The sequence below is a fragment of the Dendrobates tinctorius genome, unplaced genomic scaffold (assembly GCF_039654945.1).
Source record: "Dendrobates tinctorius isolate UK_male_01 unplaced genomic scaffold, ASM3965494v1 ptg000058l, whole genome shotgun sequence".
NCBI classification, from domain to species: Eukaryota; Metazoa; Chordata; class Amphibia; order Anura; family Dendrobatidae; genus Dendrobates; species Dendrobates tinctorius.
In genome coordinates this window covers 8,998,921-9,026,832 of record NW_027361726.1, presented here as the reverse complement: position 1 = coordinate 9,026,832, position 27,912 = coordinate 8,998,921, and the positions used below count along the sequence as shown (strand labels likewise).

Sequence of the window (27,912 nt, the reverse complement as noted above, 5' to 3'; positions counted from 1 at the left end):
AAGGCACAAGACAGAGTGCGTGTAGAGACACGCCAAGGCACAAGACAGAGTGCGTGTAGAGACACGCCAAGGCACAAGACAGAGTGCGTGTAGAGACACGCCAAGGCACAAGACAGAGTGCGTGTAGAGACACGCCAAGGCACAAGACAGAGTGCGTGTAGAGACACGCCAAGGCACAAGACAGAGTGCGTGTAGAGACACGCCAAGGCACAAGACAGAGTGCGTGTAGAGACACGCCAAGGCACAAGACAGAGTGCGTGTAGAGACACGCCAAGGCACAAGACAGAGTGCGTGTAGAGACACGCCAAGGCACAAGACAGAGTGCGTGTAGAGACACGCCAAGGCACAAGACAGAGTGCGTGTAGAGACACGCCAAGGCACAAGACAGAGTGCGTGTAGAGACACGCCAAGGCACAAGACAGAGTGCGTGTAGAGACACGCCAAGGCACAAGACAGAGTGCGTGTAGAGACACGCCAAGGCACAAGACAGAGTGCGTGTAGAGACACGCCAAGGCACAAGACAGAGTGCGTGTAGAGACACGCCAAGGCACAAGACAGAGTGCGTGTAGAGACACGCCAAGGCACAAGACAGAGTGCGTGTAGAGACACGCCAAGGCACAAGACAGAGTGCGTGTAGAGACACGCCAAGGCACAAGACAGAGTGCGTGTAGAGACACGCCAAGGCACAAGACAGAGTGCGTGTAGAGACACGCCAAGGCACAAGACAGAGTGCGTGTAGAGACACGCCAAGGCACAAGACAGAGTGCGTGTAGAGACACGCCAAGGCACAAGACAGAGTGCGTGTAGAGACACGCCAAGGCACAAGACAGAGTGCGTGTAGAGACACGCCAAGGCACAAGACAGAGTGCGTGTAGAGACACGCCAAGGCACAAGACAGAGTGCGTGTAGAGACACGCCAAGGCACAAGACAGAGTGCGTGTAGAGACACGCCAAGGCACAAGACAGAGTGCGTGTAGAGACACGCCAAGGCACAAGACAGAGTGCGTGTAGAGACACGCCAAGGCACAAGACAGAGTGCGTGTAGAGACACGCCAAGGCACAAGACAGAGTGCGTGTAGAGACACGCCAAGGCACAAGACAGAGTGCGTGTAGAGACACGCCAAGGCACAAGACAGAGTGCGTGTAGAGACACGCCAAGGCACAAGACAGAGTGCGTGTAGAGACACGCCAGGGTTCGGAGCAGGGCTGCGTGCTAGGAGCTAGGCAGGGACGCACACCTCACTGGCCAATGCACACGGCTGTAACGCCAGCACGAGGCACGACTAAGGCACAGGAGGGGGCAAAGGAACCTTTGTGCTAGGAGCCACGCCAGGTTCAAGGCAGGGTGCGTGCTTAGGAGCCACGCAGGGGGCACGCCACACTGGCCAGTGCACACGGCTGTACACAAACACGTGGCACTTACCACGGCACAGGAGACGGCCAAGGGGAACCCACACCGGGGTTCAATGCAAGTACAAGGCAGGGAACAAGGCAAGGAAAACAAGCAGAAACAGAGCCAGGTCAGAGCGAGGACAGAGTCTAGAAGCGGAGCGTAGGCAGAAGCCCAGAGCCGGGCCAAGGGAAGACCTTGGGACTAGACAAAGAAACGAGCACTAAGGAGAGGAGAAATGGTGCGTGTGCCAGGGAGCACTACAGAGCACCATAGGAGAGAGCGAGGAAGAGCAAGCAAAGACCATAGGGAGGAACACAAAGCAAGGAATAGCAAGGCAGAGAACACAGGGAGGACTACAAGTCAAAGCATAGCAAAAGCAAGACATGGCAAAACAGGCGAGACAGAGAACGCAGGAAGGACTACAAGTCAAAGCATAGCTAAGGCGAGACATAGCAAAACAGACTAAGACAAAGAACAGCAGAAGGACTACAAGGCAAAGCAAGGCAAAGACAAACATGGCACGAGAGACAACACAAGACATGGCACAAGACAAGAGGCAGAATACGAGCACGGAGCGTGTGCAGAGACGCACTACAGAGCAAGGTGCAAGGGCACAGAATAGAGGGAGCAACCCCACAGACACAGAACCTTGCAGGGAAGCAACACAATAATCAGGCCCTGAGCAAAGGAAGGGGCGGCCTGATATAGGGCATAGCACCTCCTCTTCCAGGTCAGGACCAGGGGAGCACTTCCGGGTTCAGATCCACAGGACAACAGAGCACAGTCACATGATCAGAGTTCCAGACATGACGAGACGACGGCAGATCCAGTGCTGAAACCTAGACAGGTCACATGATCAGAGTTCCAGACATGACGAGATGATTACCGAACCAGACCGTGCAGGATCTTTAGGACACGTCACATGATCAGCGTTCCAGACATGACGAGATGATTGCAGAACCAGACAGTGCAGGATCCAGGCAGGGACACATGATCAGGGACTCTAGACAAGACAAGAAGATCACAGAAGGCAGAGCAGAAACACAGGCATCCTGCAGCTCAGACATGAGGTGAGTGTGCACACAGCTCTAGCAAACATGCAGGACAGCAGACAAAACATGCGCATGCACATCGCTCCAGGAGTTCTTGAGACAAACAGACATGGCAGACATGGCGGACGTGACACCCTGGCTGTACCAACTTTACCTGGTGCCAGGCCAGCCCCCCTGCCACCGAGGGCTGAGCCTGGACACCACCACCAACACCACAACCAGCACCGACCTCCATGTCGCTGCCCTGGTCTGAACTGTCACCAGATGCGACAGTCAGGTCACAACAGACATCTCTCTCCCCGCTCCCTCGCTGCGGACCCACCACAGGGCCCGAGCCGGGGTGGGTAGCAGGTTCCACACAGCGGGACAGAGGGGCCTCGGGAAGAGGAGCAAAAACCAGTTGTTCCTCCACACCAGAGGCCTTACGCCTGCGCCTCCTGTTTCTCCTCTTCCCGGTTGCCTCATCCTCCGGGAAGACTTCATCCCCAAACAACAGCGTGCCAAACCGTGCTGGGATTCCATCTGCCGCACTTGCCTGAGGATGAGGCAGCGCCCCTCGGTATTACTCCCGCTCCCTCCATCCTCCCCCTCGCTCCCGCTTTCCTCCGTATTACCGGAGTCCAGCGGGAGGGCCAGTTGCTCAGGGGCTATCCCGCTGCATGCTACCTGACTCCTGCTGGTGTCCGTCAGGTCTTCAGGTGGAGGCGGCCCGGGTGTAGCGTGGGCGTCATCTTGCTCTTCCTCCTCCTCACTTTCCTCCACCTGGATGGGGCCTCCTGACCCCCTCAGGAGACCCACCGGCCATGGCCCTGAACCGGTCCTCGTTCCGCAGCTTCTCCTGGAAGGGGCCGCTGCCGGCCCTGATGACACTTCGCCGGCCCTCCAGGGCCCGAATTTCCCCTTTCAGCCGCTGGACCGTGGCGGCGAGCTCCGCTCTCTTTGAGGTAGGGAGCCTGTTTTTAGATGTTATCCTGGCTCCCTCCAACTCCCCCCGGAGTCTCCTCAGCTGCTTCCCGGCCTCCTCATATTCGGAGAGGTGGGCATTGATGCAGGAGGCGTAGGTGGTAGCCAGCTCTCCCGCAGCCTTGGAGCCCCAGATGTTAAGGGGGGGCCTCGCCTCACCTCTGCCGGCTGCTGCACCTCCGGGGGAAGGGCCCGCCACAGCCTTCACTTCAGGGGTCCCGGACCCTGGAGCCTTGCGGCCCCCTGCGGTCCACTTTTTCCCCATCCCTGGGACTGGCTGGTTGTGCCTTGGGCCTCCTGATGGTGGATGAGGCCCCCCCACCCACCCCCAGCTGGCTTGCCGGGGGGTGGGAGCCAGGGGCACAGCCCCGGCGCTCAGTCCCAGGGAGAGTCCTCTTTCCTGGGAAGGGGGCAGATGGAAAGTCCTTGCAGGAAAAACCTCCCTTCCCAGGAGCTTAGCAGAAACCCTAGCCTGCAGACGCTCAGCACAGACGCTCCTCCTCTTCCTGGACGTGCCCAGAGCTGCACTCACTATTCTGCTGGCGCAGTCACTGTGTACATACATTACATTACTGATCCTGAGTTACATCCTGTATTATACTCCAGAGCTGCACTCACTATTCTGCTGGTGCAGTCACTGTGTACATACATTATATTACTGATCCTGAGTTATATCCTGTATTATACTCCAGAACTGCACTCACTATTCTGTTGGCACAGTCACTGTGTACATACATTACACTACTGATCCTGTAGTGATCCTGAGTTACATCCTGTATTATACTCCAGAGCTGGACTCACTATTCTGCTGGTGCAGTCACTGTGTACATACCTTACATTACTGATCCTGTACTGATCCTGAGTTACCTCCTGTATTGTGCTCCAGAACTTGACTCACTATTCTGCTGGTGCAGTCACTGTGTACATACATTACACTACTGATCCTGTAGTGATCCTGAGTTACATCTTGTATTATGCTCCAGAGCTGCATTCACTATTCTGCTGGTGCAGTCTCTGTGTACATACATTACTGATCCTGAGTTACATCCTGTATTATGCTCCAGAGCTGGACTCACTATTCTGCTGGTGCAGTTACTGTGTACATACATTACATTACTGATCCTGAGTTACATCCTGTATTATACTCCAGAGCTGCACTCACCATTCTGCTAGTGCAGTCACTGTGTACATACATTACATTACTGATCCTGAGTTACATCCTGTATTATGCTCCAGAGCTGGACTCACTATTCTGCTGGTGCAGTCACTGTGTACATACATTACATTACTGATCCTGAGTTACATCCTGTATTATGCTCCAGAGCTGGACTCACTATTCTGCTGGTGCAGTCACTGAGTACATACATTACATTACTGATCCTGAGTTACATCCTGTATTATACTCCAGAGCTGCACTCACTATTCTGCTAGTGCAGTCACTGTGTACATACATTACATTAATGATTATGTAATGATCCTGAGTTACATCCTGTGTTATACTGCAGAGCTGCACTCACTATTCTGCTGGTGCAGTCACTGGGTACATCAATTATAGCAAATGGTATGTACCCAGTAATGTATGTACATAGTGACTGCACCAGCAGAATAGTGAGTGAAGCTCTTGGGTATAATATAGGATGTAACTTAGGATCAGTGCAGGATCAGTAATATATGTACACAGTGTCTGCACGAGCAGAATAGTGAGTGCAGCTCTGGAGTATAATACAGGATGTAACTCAGGATGATTAATGTATGTACACAGTGACTGCACCAGCAGAATAGTGAATGCAGCTCTGTAGTATAACACAGGATGCAATTCAGGATCAGTAATGTAATGTTTATTCACAGTGACTGCACCAGCAGAATAGTGAATGCAGCTCTGTAGTATAACACAGGATATAATTCAGGATCAGTAATGTAATGTATGTACACAGTGACTGCACCAGCAGAATAGTGAGAGGAGCTCTGGAGTATAATACAGGATGTAACTCAGGATCAGTAATGTAATGTATATTCACAGTGACTGCACCAGCAGAATAGTGAGTGCAGCTCTGGAGTATAATACAGGATGTAACTCAGGATCAGTAATGTAATGTATGTACACAGTGACTGCACCAGCAGAATAGTGAGTGCAGCTCTGGAGTATAATACAGGATGTAACTCAGGATCAGTACAGAATCAGTAATGAAAGTACACAGTGACTGCACCAGCAGAATAGTGAGTGCAGCTCTGGGGTATAATACAGGATGTAACTCAGGATCAGTAATGTAATGTATGTACACAGTGACTGCACCAGCAGAATAGTGAGTGCAGCTCTGGAGTATAATACAGGATGTAACTCAGGATCAGAACAGGATCAGTAATGTAATGTATGTACACAGTGACTGCACCAGCAGAATAGTGAGTGCAGCTCTGGGGTATAATACAGGATGTAACTCAGGATCAGTAATGTAATGTATGTACAGTGTCTACACCAGCAGAATAGTGAGTGCCGCTCTGGGGTATAATACAGGATGTAACTCAGGATCAGTAATGTAATGTATGTACACAGTGACTGCACCAGCAGAATAGTGAGTGCAGCTCTGGAGTATAATACAGGATGTAACTCAGGATCAGTAATGTAATGTATGTACACAGTGACTGCACCAGCAGAATAGTGAGTGCAGCTCTGGGGTATAATACAGGATGTAACTCAGGATCAGTAATGTAATGTATGTACACAGTGACTGCACCAGCAGAATAGTGAGTGCAGCTCTGGGGTATAATACAGGATGTAACTCAGGATCAGTAATGTAATGTATATTCACAGTGACTGCACCAGCAGAACAGTGAATGCAGCTCTGGAGTGTATTCTATTTTGTATTAGACAATCCATGAATTGCAATTCCTTATATTGCTATCTTTCCAAGATGTATTAATACCCTCCTGCTGCAGCTGCGGGGTGTGCCAGATTGCTGATTGCAGCTCTGCATTAATAGATATCCTTGAAGGATCTGATCTGATTTGTAGACCTACAGTCATGGCCAAAAGTTTTGAGAATGACACAAATATTAATTTTTACAAAGTCTACTGCTTCATTTTTTCTAATGGCAATTTGCATATACTCCAGAATGTTATAAAGAGTGATCAGCTTAACAGCAATTAATTGCAAAGTCAATATTTGCCTAGAAAATTAACTTTATCCCCCAAAACACATTTCAACATCATTGCAGCCCTGCCTTAAAAGGACCAGCTAACATCGTTTCAGTGATTGCTCCATTAACACAGGTGTGGGTGTTGATGAGGACAGGGCTGGAGATCAATCTGTCATGATTAAGTAAGAATGACACCACTGGACACTTTAAAAGGAGGCTGGTGCTTGGCATCATTGTTTCTCTTCTGTTAACCATGGTTATCTCTAAAGAAACACATGCAGTCATCATTGCACTGCACAAAAATGGCCTAACAGGGAAGAGTATCGCAGCTATAAAGATTGCACCTCAGTCAACAATCTATCGCATCATCAAGAACTTCAAGGAGAGAGGTTCCCTTGTTGCCAAAAAGGCTCCAGGGCGCCCAAGAAAGACCAGCAAGCGCCAGGACGTCTCTTAAAAGTGTTTCAGCTGCGGGATCGGGCTACCAGCAGTGCAGAGCTTGCTCAGGAATGGCAGCACGCAGGTGTGAGTGCATCTGCACGCACTGTGAGGCGGAGACTCTTGGAGCAAGGCCTGGTCTCAAGGAGGGCAGCAAAGAAGCCAACTTCTCACCAGGAAAAACATCATGGACAGACATATTCTGCAAGAGGTACAGGGAGTGGACTGCTGAGGACTGGGGTAAAGTCATTTTCTCTGATGAATCCCCTTTTCGATTGTTTGGGACATCTGGAAAACGGCTTATTCGGAGAAGACCAGGTGAGCGCTACCACCTGTCTTGTCTCTTGCCAACTGTCAAGCATCCTGAAACCATTCATGTGTGGGGTGGCTTCTCAGCCAAGGGAATGGGCTCTCTCTCAGTCTTGCCTAAAAACACAGCCATGAATAAAGAATGGTACCAGAATGTCCTCCAAGAGCAACTCCTCCCAACCGTCCAAGGGCAGTTTGGCGATCAACAATGCCTTTTTCAACATGATGGAGCACCTTGCCATAAAGCAAAGGTGATAACTAAATGGCTCAGGGAACAAAACATAGAGATTTTGGGACCATGACCTGGAAACTCCCCAGATCTTAATCCCATTGAGAACTTGTGGTCAATCATCAAGAGACGGGTGGACAAACAAAAACCTTCAAATTCAGACAAAATAAAAGCATTGATTTTGCAAGAATGGACTGCTATCAGTCAGGATTTGATCCAGAAGTTGATTGAGAGCATGCCAAGGAGAATTGCTGAGGTCCTAAAGAAGAAGGGCCAGCACTGCAAATATTGACTTGCTGCATTAACTCATTCTAACTGTCAATATAACCTTTTGCTACTCATAATATGATTGCAATTATATTTCTGTATGTGATAAAAACATCTGACAAACACACATAAAAACCAGAGGGCAGCAGATCATGTGAAAATATAATATTTGTGTCATTCTCAAAACTTTTGGCCATGACTGTACACCTTAGGTGCTCAGCAGTAATTAGCTATATTCCCGTGCTGCATATAGGGTATCATAAGCATCAGTATGGAGAATGAATTGTGTTTCGTGGGATACGCGTTTACTGGGGTACGGCTCGGTGCCGGAGACTTCCCGATATCAGATGATGGAAGGCACATTTAACACTTCATAGTCTGAGAAGAGCAACGCTTTCCTTCGGGCGGGCTGAGGTGTGCCACTTGCTGCAGGTTGTGCACCAGGGACAGCACAGGACTGACATTGGGGGATATGTTCTCACTCTCCACATGTGAACAGGGCTTTAGGAAAGAACTTGCAGGCTTCACTGTGTGAAGAAAGTGGACATCTTACACTGTGTCCTGACCGTCCTTTGTGTGACACAGTGATGCGCTTCCTATAACTGGCCTTAAAGGGCTGAAGCTGAAGTTGGTTTCTTACTTGTCCAGTTTGTTATTCTGAAGTTACTAACTACAGCAATGTATATATAGATTTATCTGTCAAGTGGTGAAAATCTGTACATGACCTCCAGCTAAACTTCTGCAAATAATCTTAGTAGGAAACATTTGTATGGGGCTGTATAAGGCTACCCCCCAATTCAGGAGCCAGCACATCCATGCATGACATAAACAGCATGTAATACCTCGACTCTCCAGTGGTGGTGCTGCAGAAATATTGGTCACTTGCTGCAGGTTCTGTCATTCACGACCCCTGATCGCTGAAGGTCTCAGCAGTCTGACACCCTGTGTTCAGATTATGGTCATGGGTCCACTTTTCCACTTTGGAAATAGGTTTCCAAAGACCATTCCCCTTTAACCATTGGCTCTGCATAATTGCAGTCTATTGATTTCAAGTAATGACTTCCTTAGTAGGAAGAGGATTCTTAACATCAGGGATTAATGACTTCTGAATTCTCCAGATTTCCCCCCATCTCAGCTGTGCTTGCAGTTTAGGGGCCATTATCCTGGGATCCTACACTATCCCCCCATAGTATTTGCATTGCTTGAAGTGGGGACTATGGAGACACCACACGTGCGGGGCCCGATATTGTAGAATGACCGGGGGCCCCGAACTGCTGGCATAAAAGGGCTATTCGCCTACAATTAGAGGAGTGCATTGGCTTATTAGGAAGCCCCCGGATTAATAATTCAGCATCTTGGCCCTGTATGTACAGACACAGAGCAAAGGAAGGGGGGAGATAGCTAGTATATGGCCTAACGGTCCGAAACGCTGCCTGCTCCCCTCCTGAGCTACATTGCTGCCCCCCAGATCAGTCCTTGAGTGACTCCTCGCTCTCTGGATCTGGATCTATTCCTGGGGAGTCTGAGGAGCAGCAATCCGCCTGTGAATAATTTACTAGGGAGTGTATGGAAATCAGCACCCAACACATTAACCCCTTCCCTGCTGCAGCGAGCCATAGACTCTGAGACTGGGGCCACCCGATCCGACCAAGGCCCAGATCTACATGACGGGGGCCCACATTTCCTACTGATGTGCCATATTTCTCACAGTGGCTCCGCGTGGGTAACCCAAGTGACAGCGTGGCACAAGGGGCAGCTATTTTAGAGCAAAAGTTTAACGGATCTACTTGAAATGCATCGTGAATAAAAGTCCTTAATATCATCACTGATGAAGAATGGATTACTCCAGCAGCGCAGACCACCCAACATGCTCCATCCACCAGACCCAAGAAATGACAGGAGCCAACAGATCCATGATCAGAACGGCATGGGATGCAGATTACTCCACCGGGGAAATCATCGAGAACTCGGCAATAATCCGCCAGGAATAACAATACTCCACACATTCCCACCAGCCAGAAGGAGCAGGTGATTAGCACGGAGGCGCGGTCACAACTAGGAGAATTATCTGTGCTCTGTCGACAGGACAAACCCAAGGAACGAACGATAAAAAATCAGATCGACAAAATGAGAGCTTTCATACTTGAGCCTATAGAGAGAGGAATCACTGGGGGACACAGTCAGAAAAGGGCCCCTGTGCAAGGGCGATATATGGGCCCTCAGCAGCCCAAGAGCTCCGAAAAATGCAAAATCACACCTGCTTTGGAGGTAGAAGTGGGTCCTCTTATTGCTTTGGCCTCTGTGTGACCGCGCAGGCTGCATCGATGATATGTCTGCCCTGAACGGGACAGGTAATAAGCTGGGAGATGAGCGGTGTCAGAGGCCGAGCGTCTCCTCTCTTGAGCTTTATTGTTGGTGCAAATAAAATAAACGCAAAGCTTTACATCCCGGCACTAAACACAGCTGAACCCCTGGCCGGCTGTCACTGGCTCCCTTGTCCATACAGGGGGGGATATTACCAACCTAAGAAGGGAACAGAAGACGCCACGTGTCAAGATTATGGGGTTTATGAAATGATATCATTTAATTTTAAGTTCCCCTGCGATCAGGATTGTGCTCAGTGACTACAGACAGTGTCGGGTCAGCGCCGTTATACTGATTACACTGATACCTGCTGATGGAATCCGTCTTGTGGTTGTTGTGGAAGCTGTATTTTCAACTTCTAGTTAATGAGATTCTCGTGCTCCAGGGCGGGGCTGTGGATGGGGCTTCATCTATGTGGTGCTCTGACCTCACTGACCCATCCCCTAATTCATATAATCAATATCTGTCTGTAGTCACTGAGCACAATCCTGTGGATAGGGGCACTTTAAAATAAAAGAAAGAGGAGCTGAAGGGTTAATATACCGTGCCTTGTGAAAGTATTCAGCCCCCTGGAACTTTTCAACCTTTTCCCACATATCATGCTTCAAACATAAAGATACCAAATGTAAATTTTTGGTGAAGAATCAATAACAAGTGGGACACAATTGTGAAGTTGAACAAAATTTATTGCTCATTTTAAATTTTTGTGGAAAGTCAAAAACTGAAAAGTGGGGAGTGCAATATTATTCAGCCCCTTACTTTCAGTGCAGCAAACTCACTCCAGAAGTTCATTGTGGATCTCTGAATGATCCAATGTTGTCCTAAATGACTAATGATGATACATATAATCCACCTGTGTATAATCAAGTCTCTGTATAAATGCACCTGCTCTGTGATAGGCAAACAGTGGCTTAGGTCGGGGTCACACTTGTGAGAATCTCACATGAGTCTCTCGCCTCAATACCCGGCACTGCAGCCTGCACTCGGGACCGGAGTGTGCGGCTGCATGTATTTCTATATGGTCCGAGTGCTGGCGGCAGTGCCAGGTACTGAGACACAAGACTCGTGAGTTTCTGGCATGTGTGTTCCCGGCCTTTAGGCTATGTGCACACAGTGCGGATTCTGCTGCGGATCCGCAGCGTTTCTGCAGCTGCGGGTCGGATTTATCTGCGGTTTTCACTACAAAATCCGCAGAGCCAAAAAAGTGTGCACACTCTGTTCATTGGGGAACTTTCTGTATGACACTGTTTATAGGGGCAGTCTTTTACTGTACTGTTTATGGAGGCACTCTATGTCTGATCCCATTGATGGATGCAGTCTCTGGGTGACCCTTTTTATGGAAGCTGTGTGTGTGTCTGATGCTGTTTATGGGGGCACTCTGGCTGACACTGCATATGAAGGCACTCTGGCTGTGACACTGTTTATGGAGGCACTCTGGCTGTGACACTGTTTATGGAGGCACTCTGGCTGTGACACTGTTTATGGAGGCACTCTGGATGACACTGTTTATGGGGGCACTCTGGCTGACACTGTTTATGGGGGCACTCTGGCTGACACTGCATATGAAGGCACTCTGGCTGACACTGTTTATGGAGGCACTCTGGCTGACACTGCATATGAAGGCACTCTGGATGACACTGTTTATGGAGGCACTCTGGCTGACACTGTTTATGGGGGCACTCTGGCTGACACTGTTTATGGGGGCACTCTGGCTGACACTGTTTATGGGGGCACTCTGGCTGACACTGTTTATGGGGGCACTCTGGCTGACACTGTTTATGGGGGCACTCTGGCTGACACTGCATATGAAGGCACTCTGGATGACACTGTTTATGGAGGCACTCTGGATGACACTGTTTATGGGGGCACTCTGGATGACACTGTTTATGGGGGCACTCTGGCTGACACTGTTTATGGGGGCACTCTGGCTGACACTGTTTATGGGGGCACTCTGGCTGACACTGCATATGAAGGCACTCTGGCTGACACTGTTTATGGAGGCACTCTGGCTGACACTTTATGGGGGCACTCTGGCTGACACTGTTTATGGTGGCACTCTGACTGACACTGTTTATGGTGGCACTCTGGCTGACACTGTTTATGGGGGCACTCTGGCTGACACTGTTTATGGTGGCACTCTGGCTGACACTGTTTATGGAGGCACTCTGGCTGACACTGTTTATGGGGGCACTCTGGCTGACACTGTTTATGGGGGCACTCTGGCTGACACTGTTTATGGAGGCACTCTGGCTGACACTGGTTATGGGAGCACTCTGGCTGACACTGTTTATGGAGGCACTCTGGCTGACACTGGTTATGGGAGCACTCTGGCTGACACTGTTTATGGAGGCACTCTGGCTGACACTGTTTATGGGAGCACTCTGGCTGACACTGTTTATGGTGGCACTCTGGCTGACACTGTTTATGGTGGCACTCTGGCTGACACTGTTTATGGGAGCACTCTGGCTGACACTGTTTATGGTGGCACTCTGGCTGACACTGTTTATGGGAGCACTCTGGCTGACACTTTATGGTGGCACTCTGGCTGACACTGGTTATGGGAGCACTCTGGCTGACACTGTTTATGGTGGCACTCTGGCTGACACTGGTTATGGGAGCACTCTGGCTGACACTGTTTATGGTGGCACTCTGGCTGACACTGGTTATGGGAGCACTCTGGCTGACACTGTTTATGGTGGCACTCTGGCTGACACTGTTTATGGTGGCACTCTGGCTGACACTGTTTATGGGAGCACTCTGGCTGACACTTTATGGTGGCACTCTGGCTGACACTGGTTATGGGAGCACTCTGGCTGACACTGTTTATGGGAGCACTCTGGCGGACACTGTTTATGGTGGCACTCTGGCGGACACTGTTTATGGTGGCACTCTGGCTGACACTGTTTATGGGAGCACTCTGGCTGACACTGCATATGGGGAGCACCCTGGCTGACATTGCATATGGGGGGCACCCTGGCTGACACTGGTTATGGGAGCACTCTGGCTGACACTGTTTATGGTGGCACGCTGGCTGACACTGTTTATGGGAGCACTCTGGCTGACACTGTTTATGGTGGCACTCTGGCTGACACTGTTTATGGAGGCACTCTGGCTGACACTTTATGGTGGCACTCTGGCTGACACTGGTTATGGGAGCACTCTGGCTGACACTGTTTATGGTGGCACTCTGGCTGACACTGGTTATGGGAGCACTCTGGCTGACACTTTATGGTGGCACTCTGGCTGACACTGGTTATGGGAGCACTCTGGCTGACACTGTTTATGGTGGCACTCTGGCTGACACTGTTTATGGTGGCACTCTGGCTGACACTGTTTATGGGAGCACTCTGGCTGACACTTTATGGTGGCACTCTGGCTGACACTGGTTATGGGAGCACTCTGGCTGACACTGTTTATGGGAGCACTCTGGCTGACACTGTTTATGGTGGCACTCTGGCGGACACTGTTTATGGTGGCACTCTGGCTGACACTGTTTATGGGAGCACTCTGGCTGACACTGCATATGGGGAGCACCCTGGCTGACATTGCATATGGGGGGCACCCTGGCTGACACTGGTTATGGGAGCACTCTGGCTGACACTGTTTATGGTGGCACGCTGGCTGACACTGTTTATGGGAGCACTCTGGCTGACACTGTTTATGGTGGCACTCTGGCTGACACTGTTTATGGAGGCACCTTTAGACTGGCACTGTCTTGATTGCACTTCATTATAAGGAAACTCATCGGCTGCCTCTTCTCTTGGGGGGAATTTACAGCTATTTAAGTGCTCATTTAGGATTTGTGGGGGGTTTCTTAAACTAGTCTGACTTTATTTAAAGGTATATTTCCAGTATGTGGGGTTAGCAATTTTGTCTTTGGCGCTTTGAATGCCTGGAACTGTACGCTTGATATGGGGTGACAGCATAGAGGCAGCATCTGTGACTACCAGGGGGCTCGGACAGGGTCATGGGGGGCCAGATAAGGTTGGCCTCATCAGCAAACAAGGGAAAAGGAGCTGCCCATGGGTCATGCTGCCCTTCTCCTCTATAGAGGGTGGGAAAGGGGGAAGTAAATGGGCCCCTCTCTCCCCTACCCTCAGTGTGGCTGTCTCCAATCAGGGGTAATAAGGGGTTAAATGCTGGCAGTATAACAGCAGTGAGGCTCTACATGGCTTCCTGTGTGCAGTAGATGAAATATGATCTGGAGTGTAGGGAGATATGGAGCCAGTACTGTCACTGCTGATACTGCTATATACACCGGACTATAAAATGGCGCGGGGGCTTCAGAAAATACACCCTTCGAAATAAACAACATAGTACTGCCCTAAAATATCGATTGCGTCCCACCCCCAAAATTGCCTTTAGGCTATGTGCCCACGTAGCGTTTTTCAAGCGATTTTTTTTCCTGAGCAGAAACGCATGCCCTTGCCAGGGAAATTGCATGCATTTTTCGACACGCGTTTTTGACGCGATTGTCAAGCGTTTTGACATGTGTTTTTGTCCATATAATTGATGGTATGCGGAATCGCGGGCAAAATTAATGAACATGCTGCGTTTTTTACCGCTAAGCGATTCCGCAGCGGTAAAAAACGCACCATTGGCACAACATGCGCGTTTTCTATTACAAATGCATGGAACGCTTTTTTTAAGCGTTTCCGCGGCAGAATCGTGTGTTTAAAAACGCCTAAAAAAGCTACGTGGGCACACAGCCTAAAATCTAGTAATGACTGATGGGTGGCTGACAACCATCAATGCTTTTCTAATGCCAGAAAAGGTTGTCAGCCAGCTCTCCGGAGATCCTGAATGGCATATCACCCCATCTCTCTTATTGCTTCTAGAAGGTTTTGCAGCTCATGAACCAGAAAGGAAAAATGAAAAACAATCTCAGCAAACACATGGGTATCATTATTTAAATAAAAAGCAAAGTATGTAAATACAGTCATTTATTGATACCCCAAATGATGGACAAATATGTGGACTGATCGCAATATAACATATAAACCACAACCACACAAAAGAAACGATCAAAAAGTCCGAGAATGGTCAAAAATATATCAAATTTTATTGAATTAATTCATAAAAATAGTAGCAAGTGTAAGGTAGTAATACACTATATTGCTATATTTTAGATATATATTATAGTAATATAAGTCTAGGTGTCTTTGTCGTCTCCTATATATAATAATGCTAGATATTTTTAGTGTTTTTGAGACAACACACCCGTGTCCCGTTTGTTTGGTATTTCTTGTACTGCTCAGAGCACTTTGGTGTATACTACCTTACACTTGCTACTATTTTTATGAATTAATTCAATAAAATTTGATATATTTTTTACCATTCTCGGACTTTATGATCGTTTCTTTTGTGTGGTTGTGATTTATAGCTCATGAACCAGGCAGCCCAGGATGAACAGCACTTTAAGCCCCCACCCCCACTAAATTAATTAATGACCTTCATCTCAAGTAAAAAGAGAGTTTAGTGCATAAGGCATGTGGAAAACCCCTTATAGGACCCCCAAAGATTTGTCTGTTTGGCGGTGATACAAGGAGGGGTGGGCGAAGTAGGGTGTCACCCAGTGGGGGCACAGTGAGGAGCACTACAGTGAACGCACTGCCCTGGCCGCCATAATCACAGGGTGAGCAGATCAGTCACTGGGAACAAGCCCCATATTGTTACTGAGCAGCTGCCGTGCTGTCACGTGTGCCCAGGTTCTATCGGCAGCCGACTGCCACTGTCAGCACGGAGAGAACTCTGCTTATTCTTCATAGTGCCACAGCTGCCGGATGGCCAGAGACGGAGACAGGATTCAAAGAATTGCCCCTGGGAATGGCGTCAGTGTCCTAAATAAGCACCGTGGGCGTCACTCAGTATGTGACTGCACCAGCAGAATAGTGAGCACAGCTCTGGAGTATAATACAGGATGTAACTCAGGATCAGTAATGTAATGTATGTACACAGTGACTGCACCAGCAGAATAGTGAGTGCAGCTCTGGAGTATAATACAGGATGTAACTCAGGATCAGTAATGTAATGTATGTACACAGTGACTGCACCAGCAGAATAGTGAGTACAGCTCTGGAGTATAATACAGGATGTAACTCAGGATCAGTAATGTAATGTGTGTACTCAGTGACAGCACCTGCAGAATAGTGAGTACAGCTCTGGAGTATAATACAGGATGTATCTCAGGATCAGTAATGTATGTACACAGTGACTGCACCAGCAGAATAGTGAGTGCAGCTCTGGAGTATAATACAGGATGTAACAGGATCAGTAATGTATGTACACAGTGACTGCACCAGCAGAATAGTGAGTGCAGCTATGGGGTATAATACAGGATGTAACTCAGGATCAGTAATGTAATGTATGTACACAGTGACTGCACCAGCAGAATAGTGAGTACAGCTCTGGAGTATAATACAGGAAGTTACTCAGGATCAGTAATGTATGTACACAGTGACTGCACCAGCAGAATAGTGAGTATAATACAGAATGTAACTCAGGATCAGTAATGTAATGTATGTACACAGTGACTGCACCAGCAGAATAGTGAGTGCAGCTCTGGAGTATAATACAGAATGTAACTCAGGATCAGTAATGTAACGTATGTACACAGTGACTGCACCAGCAGAATAGTGAGCGCAGTTCTGGGGTATAATACAGGAAGTAACTCAGGATCAGTACAGGATCAGTAATGTATGTACACAGTGACTGCACCAGCAGAATAGTGAGCGCAGTTCTGGGGTATAATACAGGAAGTAACTCAGGATCAGTACAGGATCAGTAATGTAATGTATGTACACAGTGACTGCACCAGCAGAATAGTGAGCGCAGTTCTGGGGTATAATACAGGAAGTAACTCAGGATCAGTACAGGATCAGTAATGTAATGTATGTACACAGTGACTGCACCAGCAGAATAGTGAGCGCAGCTCTGGAGTATAATACAGAATGTAACTCAGGATCAGTAATGTAACGTATGTACACAGTGACTGCACCAGCAGAATAGTGAGCGCAGTTCTGGGGTATAATACAGGAAGTAACTCAGGTTCAGTACAGGATCAGTAATGTATGTACACAGTGACTGCACCAGCAGAATAGTGAGCGCAGTTCTGGGGTATAATACAGGAAGTAACTCAGGATCAGTAATGTATGTACACAGTGACTGCACCAGCAGAATAGTGAGTGCAGCTCTGGAGTATAATACAGAATGTAACTCAGGATCAGTAATGTAATGTATGTACACAGTGACTGCACCAGCAGAATAGTGAGCGCAGTTCTGGGGTATAATACAGGAAGTAACTCAGGTTCAGTACAGGATCAGTAATGTATGTACACAGTGACTGCACCAGCAGAATAGTGAGTGCAGCTCTGGAGTATAATACAGGAAGTTGCTCAGGATCAGTAATGTATGTACACAGTGACTGCACCAGCAGAATAGTGAGTGCAGCTCTGGAGTATAATACAGAATGTAACTCAGGATCAGTAATGTAATGTATGTACACAGTGACTGCACCAGCAGAATAGTGAGTGCAGCTCTGGAGTATAATACAGAATGTAACTCAGGATCAGTACAGGATCAGTAATGTAATGTATGTACACAGTGACTGCACCAGCAGAATAGTGAGCGCAGCTCTGGAGTATAATACAGAATGTAACTCAGGATCAGTAATGTAATGTATGTACACAGTGACTGCACCAGCAGAATAGTGAGCGCAGTTCTGGGGTATAATACAGGAAGTAACTCAGGATCAGTACAGGATCAGTAATGTAGTGTATGTACACAGTGACTGCACCAGCAGAATAGTGAGCGCAGTTCTGGGGTATAATACAGGAAGTAACTCAGGATCAGAACAGGATCAGTAATGTAATATATGTACACAGTGACTGCACCAGCAGAATAGTGAGTGCAGCTCTGGAGTATTATACAGGAAGTAACTCAGGATCAGTACAGGATCAGGAATGTAATGTATGTACACAGTGACTTCACCAGCAGAATAATGAGTGCAGCTCTGGGGTATAATACAGAATGTAACTCAGGATCAGTAATGTAATGTATGTGCACAGTGACTGCACCAGCAGAATAGTGATTGCAGCTCTGGGGTATAATACAGAATGTAGCTCAGGATCAGTAATGTAATGTATATACACAGTGACTGCACCAGCCGAATAGTGAGTGCAGCTCTGGAGTATAATACAGGATGTATCTCAGGATCAGTAATGTAATGTATGTACAGTTGCATGTAAAAGTGTGGGCAACCCCTGACAAAATTACTCTTATTGTGAAAACTTAAAGTTGAAAATTAAATGATCGCCTAAAGTTCTTAAAGATGACACATTTGTATTTTAGGCAAATATATATATATATTTTAATCTTTTAAATTTTAAAAATTGCAAAAAGGAAAATGGGCTGATGCAAAAGTTTGGGCACTCTTCATGGTTAGTACCTAGTAGCACCCCCTTTTGCAATATTACTGTCACGGGATTACCGTGACAGAAAGGAGCCAGAAGACTGCAGCATCTGATTGCTCCTACTCCTATGCTGAAAAGCAGCACTTCACCTTCTTTTTAAATGCTGTTACTTTCTTTTGGCAGAACAGGGGTTAATCGGCCATGTTGGGAGCTCTGCAGTCAGAGCTCTCAGCTGAGCTTGCTTAGCCACTCCTATCTCCTTTATAATCTGGGTCCGGACTGACACACATCATCAGAGCTAGCTTATGCTGCATGGCTTGGAGGTGTTTTGGTGCTTATATGAGGAGTTTGGAGGAGTTTTCTGTAACTATTGCGTGGTTTGTGTGATAGTGTGATAATTCCCTTCCCTCTTATTTTGGTTTTTCACCATCCTCCACTCCCTTGGTGCTTTCATCTGTTATATGTGAGTGAATATTTTGTATGCCTGGAGTTTTCTGTTAACCCTTGTTTGTGTTGCCTTCTTCGTGGGGTTGGTGTACAGCGGTGCACAGTAGCACCCCTCTTCCCTGGGTGGGTGAAGAGAACAGACGGAGGGCTGATTCAGGAGATAAGGCAAGGGTGGTGGTCCCAGCATCTTCACCTTCAGAATTATCCCGGGGACTAGGGCTAGCTAGTGCACCCCTTAGTGTTAGCGACAGCGAAGGAGCCCCTGTGGTCCTGGGTCATCCGACAGCTGAGTCATGACAATCACAGCTTGTAAACACTTATTGTATCCAGACAAGTCTTTCAATTCTTGTTTGAGGGATTTTCTTCCATTCTTCCTTGGAGAATTCCTCCAGTTCTGTGAGATTCCTGGGCCTTCTCGCATCCTCTGCTATTTTGAGGTCTAGCTGCAGATTTTCAATGATGTTCAGATCAGGGCACTGTGAGGGACATTGTAAAATCTTCACCATGCACCTTTTGAGGTTGTCTATTGTGGATTGTGACGTGTGTTTAGGATCCTCTTCCTCTTTTCACCTTCAGCTGTTTTACAGATGGTGTTATGATTTTGTCAAGAATTTGTGGATATTTCATTGAATCCATTTCTTCCCTTTACCTGTGAAATGTTCTCGATGCCATTGGCTGCAACACAACCTCAAAGCATGATTGATCCAGCACCATGCTTGGTTAATGGTTGACGAGATGTTCTTTGCCTGAAATTGTGTGTCCTTTTTTCTCCACCTTTGATCATTGTGGCCACAGAGATCTATTTGACCTCATCGGTCCACAGAACTTGTTTTCAAAATGCATCAGGCTTATTTAGATGTTCTTTTGCATACTTCTGACGCTAAATTTTATGGTGAGGATGCAGGAGAGGTTTTCTTCTGATGACTCTTCCATGAAGGCCATATTTGTGCAGGTGTCTCTGAACAATAGAATAATATTCCAAAACTCCAGAGTATGCTAAACCTTTCTAAAGGTCTTTTGCAGTCAATCCGGGGTTCTGATTTGCTCGTCTAGCAACCGTACCAGCAGCTCTCCCTGAAATTTTGCTTGGTCTTTCATTCGTTATCTTGACCTCCACTATTCCTGGCAACGGCCATTTCTTAATTACATTTTGAACTGAGGAAAGGGCAACTTGAAAATGCTTTGCTATCTTCTTATATCCTTCTTCTGCTTTGTGGGACTCCACCATTTTCAGAGTGCTCGGCAGCTGCTTAGAATAACCCATTGCTGCTGTGTTTGGCACAAGGTTAGAGGAGGCTGAGTTTTTATAAAGCTGGGAAATTTGCATCAACTGGCCTTACCTAACAATGATTGTGAACAAGCCATAACCCTAACAGGCTAATTAAGGTCTGAAACCTTGGTCAAAATTATCTAAACACACAAATCTCCAAGGGTGCCCAAACTTTTGCATCAGCCCACTTTCATTTTTGTAATTTTTCAAATGAAAAAAAAAAATACTGTATTTCAGGCAACAAAAAACTAAAGGAAATGTGCCATCTGTAAGTTTAGGCCTTTTAGAGATCATTTAATCTTCAACTTGCTTAACTGTTCACAATAACAGTAATTTTGACCAGGGGTGCTGAAACTTTTACATGCCACTGTACACAGTGACTCCCACCAGCAGAATGGTGAGTGCAGCTCTGGTGTAGAATTCAGAATAAGTAAAGTAATAAAAAGATAAATAAAATCCCGCAATCCCAACTGTTACAGAACCACTCAGCACCCAGAATATGTTGTGCAGTTATATGTATATATAATAGGTTCCATGTGAGATGCATGTCCCTAATGTATCAAGTGTAACGGGGTCATCCAAACTGGGGTACCTCTTTCAGTACCACCCCCTGTTTTCGGAGGTCCGCTCTGCGTTGGCTGGAGTCTGAATGAAAGACGCTGGCTGGAATTCCTCTGAGTGCATGGGCGCATATAAAAGATCACTGCTTCTCCATGTATTTCCAGTCTGACAACACTTTACTCACAGGACACAGAATATATCACACAGATACAGAGGGCAGGCCAACAGACAAGCGTCAGGCCAGACATACATTACAAAAGCCGCAGGTGGCCGGAGCCTGCCGATGTTTACTGCAGGAATTACAAAGGTGGGGGGAGGGCGGACACTGCTGATACATTAGGGACATGCATCTCACATGGAACCTATTATATGTACATATAACTGCACAACATATTCTGGGTGCTGAGTGGTTCTGTAACACCAACGTATTGTTACCCCTTTATAAATCATTGGTGAGGCCACATCTGCAATATTGGGTCCAGTTTTTGGGCTCCACATTTAAAAAAAAGATATTCAGAAATTAGAGCCAGTTCAAAGGTGGCAACTAGATTATTACACAGGATGGAGGCCTCTCATATGACGAAAGGTAGTAAAAGCTGGGCTTGTTTACCCTCAGAGGAGATCTCATTTACATGTATAATATATGTGTGGTCAGTACAGAGGACGGCACAGGACTTATTTCTTCCATAGACCATACTAAGGACCAGGGGGCAGTCATTACGGGTGTAAGAAAGGCCACTCCGGCAGCTAAGCAGGAAAGGGTTCTTTACAGTTAGAGCAGACAGCCTGTGGAACGCCGACCACAAGAGGTAGTAATGGCCGACACTATTAAAGCTTTTGTACAAGGGCCGGATGATTGCCTCAGTACACATAACATTGTGGGTTATAGATAATTTAGTGACGAAATGTACAATTGGTGGAGAAAGGTTGAACTTGATGGACCGAGGTCGTTTTTCAGCCTATATAACTATGTAATGTACAGTGGGGAAAATAAGTATTTCATCCACTGCCGATTTTGCAAGTTTTCTGGATATTATTTTTAGATTCTGTCTCTCACAGGTGAAGTGTACCTACAATAAAAATTACAGACCTCTCAATTCTATGTAGGTGGGAACATTTGCAATATTGGCAATGTATCAAATACTTATTTTGGCCATTGTATATACACTATGACAACTTGTTATGTATAATAATTCGCTATGTAAACTGTAAAATGCATAACCCCGATACGCCTTTTAACGGTGGCAGTTAAGGGTACTTATTCCTCTGCGCCGCTTTTTAACGGCGCTAAGAAATAAGGGTATAGTGCCCCCCAAGCATCGGAAAATATCTGGGGTCTCAGCTACCAGGGGTAGCTGAGACCCTGGAGAACATGATTTGGGTCAGTTTTTACTGTCCCCAGTCTTGTGATCACCGTTATTTCACCGAATAACGGCGATCGACAAAAATGTCCGATTTTCCATTCTTTTCTTTCTCCTCTGATATGATCTAGCATACCAGAGGTTAGAGAAATGAGGTCCCCAGAAACCCCACAGTACCTCCGCCATCCCTGGACCCTCCAGCTCTGTCACCTTGCCCTCAGTGTCTTCTTCCTGGAAGAAAATGGCTGGCACACTACGCATGAGATGTGCCGGCACCCGGCAACAATAGATTTTTCCTATTGGTTCATTTTGATCACTGTGATAGACCCTATCACAGTGATCAAAATATAAACAAAATAGTAAATCAAACCCCCTTTTATCACCCCCTTAGGTAATAATAATAAAATAAAAAAATGTATTTCTACATTCTTTGCAGTTAGGGTTGGGGCTAGGGTTAGGGTTGTGCTGGGGTTACGGTTGTGATATTGGGGTTACAGTTGTGATGTTTGGGTTATGATTGTGATGTTGGGGTTACGGTTGTGATGTTGGGGTTACGGTTGTGATGTTTAGGTTACGGTTGTGATGTTGGAGTTAAGGTTGGGGTGAGGGTTGCGTTGGGGTTACAGTTGGGGTGTTGGGGTTGTGGTTAGGTTTATGGTTGTAATTAAGTTTGGGATTAGAATTAGGGTTACGGCTGTGTTAGGGTTGGAGTTAGAGTTCCCACTGTATAGGTACATCATGGGGTCTCCAAATGTGACATGGCCCCACCATTGATTTCAACCAATTTTGAATTAAAAAGTCAAATGGTGCTCCCTCCCTTCTGAGCCCTGCCATGCGCTCAGTGACTTTCCCCCCATATATCGGCATACTCAGGACAAATTACACAACAAATTTTGTGGTCCATTTTCTCCTGATACCCTTGTGAAAATAAAAAAAAGTTTGAGTCTAGAAAAAAAAAATTTTGTGAAAAAAGTAAAATGTTCATTTTTTTCCTTCCACATTTCTTTAGTTCTCGTGAAGCACCTGAAGGGTTAATAAAATTCATGAATTTGGGTGTGGGCACCTTTAGGGGTGCAGTTTCTTTTTAATGGTGTCACTTTTGGGTATTTTCTGTTATATTGATCCCTCAAACTCAGTTCAAATGTGAGGTGGTCCCTAAAAAAATGGTTTAGTAAATTTTTTGGGAAAAATGAGAAATCGCTGGTCAACTTGTAACCCTTTTAACTTCCTAATACAAAAAATGTTTACAAAACTGTGCTGATGTAAAGTAGACATATGTGAAATGTTATTTATTAAGTATTTTGTGTGACACCACTCTCTGATTTAAGGGCGCAAAACTTAAAAGTTTGAAAATTGCAATTTCTGTTTTTTGTTTTTTTTTTTCATAAATAAACACAGGTTGTATAAAAGAAATTTTTACTAATAACATGAAGTACAGTATGTCACGAAAAAACAGTCTCAGAATCACCGGGATCCGTTGAAGCGTTCCAGAGTTATAACCTCATAAAGGGACAGTGATCAGAATTGTAAAAATTGGCTCTGCCACTAAGGGGTTAAGCTTTGACCTCTGCTTAGTAGGGAATGCAACTGTTTTAAACTATTTAATTTCTGGAAGGAGCAAACAAAATCTTTTTGCTACTCAGATAATGGAGGATCAAATCATAGCAGCCTGCTGGGACCAGATGGCCATGTGAATTCCACCAGCACGAATCCAGGCTGTGTTCAGTCTGCAGCTTGCAGTGACTAAGCCTACGACAACAGGAAACATGCACCCCAACCACCTGCCGGTGATAAGACACAAAGGCTGCAGAACCAGGGAGGGTCACCGCAGGGTTCACACCTGCACACGCAGGTGACTGCGACTCCACAAGCCAGTCAGTGGGCCTTAATAAGAAATAGTGGAGTGATGGGAGAGGGGGCCGGAGATGATTGGATCTTTCTGCTCAGAATTTTGCATCACAAGCAGAATCTTCTTACTGCAATCTGGTGGCTGAATTGCATAAATTAACAAATCACCGACCATAAAAAAACCCCCTTGGTTATTTTAGGCCTGCTCTGCTCAGAATTGTGCGCTGTATTGACATCTTGAGGTAGCGGAGTCCTCTCCAGCAGGTCACATGCTTTATGTTCTACATCATCTGCAGGAAGCTGGACTGATAGGGTTAATTAAAGGGATAGGACTGGAGTTTCTGCAACAGGATCAGATTTAAAAAAAACAAACTTTTCCAGCCGTTATGTGCTCTCAGCTCCCATGCAGATCCATGAAAACGTATACAGCTGGTGATAAATGGCAAGTGACTACAAACAAACCCTTCCTGCGGTCAGTCCCTGCTGCTTCGCATCTCCTCCTGAGCTCTGCAGAGACATCTTGGGCCATTACAGGCCCGTGTCATTCACACACAGCAGGTATTTGTGCTGCATTTTGTTCCAGAAATCTTAGCATGGACATTACAAGCATACAGGCTAAACTATAGAAAGAAGGGACCCCACTGAGCTCTGAACTTGCAGGTGCACAAGTAGCATGTCAGAGAAAGCAACGGAAATCAGCTACTGACATAGGTGCAATTGTTCATCTCAATCTTCTGCTGTGGTCACTAAGGAGTTGCGACTTCAAGAAAGTTCATAACTGTAGAGGGTTAAGGGGAAACACTTGCACCTAAGCATTGTCATATGAGAAGACACCAGTATTATAAATGACAAATGACACATGGTAAGCTCCAAAGCTGTTATTACTCCTCAGGACAGTAGTCTCTTACATGGACAAACCCCTTTAAATGGCACCATACACACAATCTCTACATTCATAGTCAGAAACATGTCTTGTCATCAAAGGGTTAAATAGACATAGTCGCTCTTCTCCAAGGGACACTTGCCAGCTTTCACTAATACTCCAGGTGATCTGCTCACAGGAAAAAAATGTGATTACTCAGGTTCATTCTGTTTATTATTACATTTGTTGTGACAAATATGCAAAAAAGGGACAACTGGAAAGGGTTTAAATACTTTTGTAAATGCACATTAGGTTATATATTCCTGTGACTTTTTTTCTTCCAGAAATCTCTCAACCATGACAGTGGAATAGGGGACACAAGCATGCAAGCTAGAAGATGGAGGTAAGGTCACCCACTGAGCTCTGAACATGCAGGTGCACCAGCAGCATCTTAAAAGAAGCAGCATGGAAAGTAGCAAATGACAGTGCAATTGAATGCCTCAAACTTGAGCTGAGATCGCCAAGAAGTGGGGGACCGCCTTAAATATTGTGGATTTTGGGGAGTGGGACGCCTGTATATCCTCAGAAAATGGCAGTGCCTGATGCTTTGTTTTTGAAGTGTCAAGTTCTGTGATAACTTCAGAAACTAGAAATGACTTCTGACTGTTGGGGAAGTGGGTGAGGAATGTTGTAACAACTGAGGAAGAAGCGGAACTATTGGGGATCATAAGGGATACAGACAAGAGTTAAATACTTTTTGTAAATGCAGGTCAGCTTCTAAATTCCTTAGCTTTCTTTTACTCCCAGAAAACTGAGCAAGCAAGGGGACACAAGCATGCAAGCTGGAAAATGGAGAGATGGGGCCTACTGAACTCTGAACTTGCAGGTGCACAAGCAGTATCTTAAAAGAAGCAACATGGAAAGTAGTGGAGGAAAGTGCACTGATCTGCGATGGCTTTGACAACAAATTCTGTGACAACTAGCAAATCTGGGATGGGGGCGTGATGGCTGCTTAGAGCCAGGGCTCCAGCATCTACTGACCGAAAGCAGCACATATCAGCTCTCCACGGTGCACCCGACCTTCAAAAAAGTAACTGCCGGCTGCCTCACATATCTGGGCTCAGGAAGACATGCGTTAGGACGCAGAAAAGAAGCTCCCCGCCGCGGCTGCTAGATTTCTTTCCTAAGGGACAGACTGCACATGCTTCAGGGAAGATGGCGGCTGCATCCCCCTCCTGGTCCTCCATGTCCTCACAAGGCTCTGGAAGAGGTATGAACGCAGAGAGGGACAGGCATAGCAGCTCTACCCCAATGACTAAAGGGGATATGAGGGAATTCTTAGCCTCCATCCGTTCCTCCCTTAAATAGGACATGCACTCCATGTTAAAAGAAATAAGAGGGGACATACGCTCCCTGGGAGAACGTACTTCACATGTTGAAAACAAAATGGTGGAATATGCTACTTCCATTAATGCCCTGGTGGATGAAAATGAGGCACTTAAGGGGGAACTAGTTCATATGCTTGACAAATTGCATGACCTGGAAGACAGATCCAGGAGAAATAACGTTCGTATACGGGGTATACCAGAAGAGGTAGCTGATAAAGACCTAGCCGCCTTCATGCATAAGTTTATACAAGCTGTACTTCCCACACTGTCTCCAAGGGATCTCCTGATTGACAGGAGCCATAGAATTCCAAGACCCAGGCACATAGATCATGCTCTGCCTAGAGACACCTTAGCCCGTAACCATTTCTTCTCTACTAAGGATGCATTTATACAGCAGATGAGAAAACCTCCTGAATTACCTACTGAACTAAACAATCTGCAGGTATTCCCAGATCTATCAGCAGCAAGCTTGGCTAAAAGACGGGAATACGCTCATATATGCAAGACCCTCAGAGATGGCAACACAAAGTATAAATGGGGATTTAATCCTGTAATATTGATCATCATGTATGGAGGTCACACGGTGACATGTTCATCTCCTAAACAAGCAGAAGATAAGCTGACAAGTTGGAAGATTCCACTGCCACCTAGACAGCCGTCTGCAGAGGAGAAAAGAATTGTTCCAAACTGAACTCCGGCTTCAAATAAGGGAAGGGTCGTGGTCGGGATGACCGGAGCTCGCTGACAGGTCCTTTCTCTGTTTGGACTCCGGGACTGTGACTGTTTCACCTTGCCCTTTGCAGATTTTGATTCTGCGCCACATCCGACCTATGTCGGTCATTACCCGGTGTCCGCCAGGACCCCGGTTCATGGTTATGTGTTACAATTTTTGGAATATAAGCTTATAGGATATAATTATGTGACAGCCAGTATATACCCCTCTGAGGCAAAATTAATATATACATTTATGCAAAAGTATTTCACCCACGTTTACAACCATGAGTGTGCAGCTCTTATCATTAAATGTTAAAGGGCTAAACGCCCCTGGTAAATGATCCATGTTGTGGAGGGAAGTAAGGAAATCTTGGCCTGACATCGTTTGTCTGCAGGAGACACATTTGCTAGAGAAGGATAATTGTAGGGTTCACCATCCTCATTTCCCACATATATTTTTCGCCAATAACTCTAAGGCTGCGTTCACACATACCGTTTTTTTCGCGTTACCGCGCGTTTTTGCCACGAAAACGAGAAAAATAAGCATCCCATGCATTCCTATGGGATTCCGCAATGCTGTGCTAATGCTGCGGTTTTTACCGCGGCGGAATTGCTTCGCGGTAAAAAACGCAGCATGCTCATTAACTTCGCGGAATCGCGGCGATCCCGCACCCATAGGAATGCATTGTTCTGCTTACTTTCCGCAAGTGGCTGTGCACACCATGCGAAAAGTAAGCAGAACATTTGTGGATGGTACCCACGGTCCAGAGGAGAGGAGACTGTCCTCCGGGCTCTGGGCACCATATCCCTGTAAAAAATAGAATTAAAATAAAAAATATTGTTATTCTCACCTTCCGACGTCCCGCGCAGCTTTCCCGCCTCTCTCCACGCTCCCGGTCCC

The 27,912-nt window shown here is 46.6% G+C and overlaps 2 long non-coding RNA genes across 2 annotated transcripts in view; one reads left to right on the top strand and one right to left on the bottom strand.

Annotated features, from left to right (window-relative positions):
• The window catches only part of LOC141092112 (uncharacterized), a 130,458-nt gene that overhangs the window by 28,633 nt on the left and 73,913 nt on the right, over positions 1-27,912 (bottom strand). The gene's annotated exons all lie outside the window — the stretch shown is intronic.
• On the top strand, positions 1,546-27,791 carry LOC141092111 (uncharacterized). Its single transcript, XR_012232682.1, has 3 exons — positions 1,546-2,463; positions 25,254-25,312; positions 25,717-27,791. It is a non-coding gene; the product is annotated as an uncharacterized lncRNA (long non-coding RNA).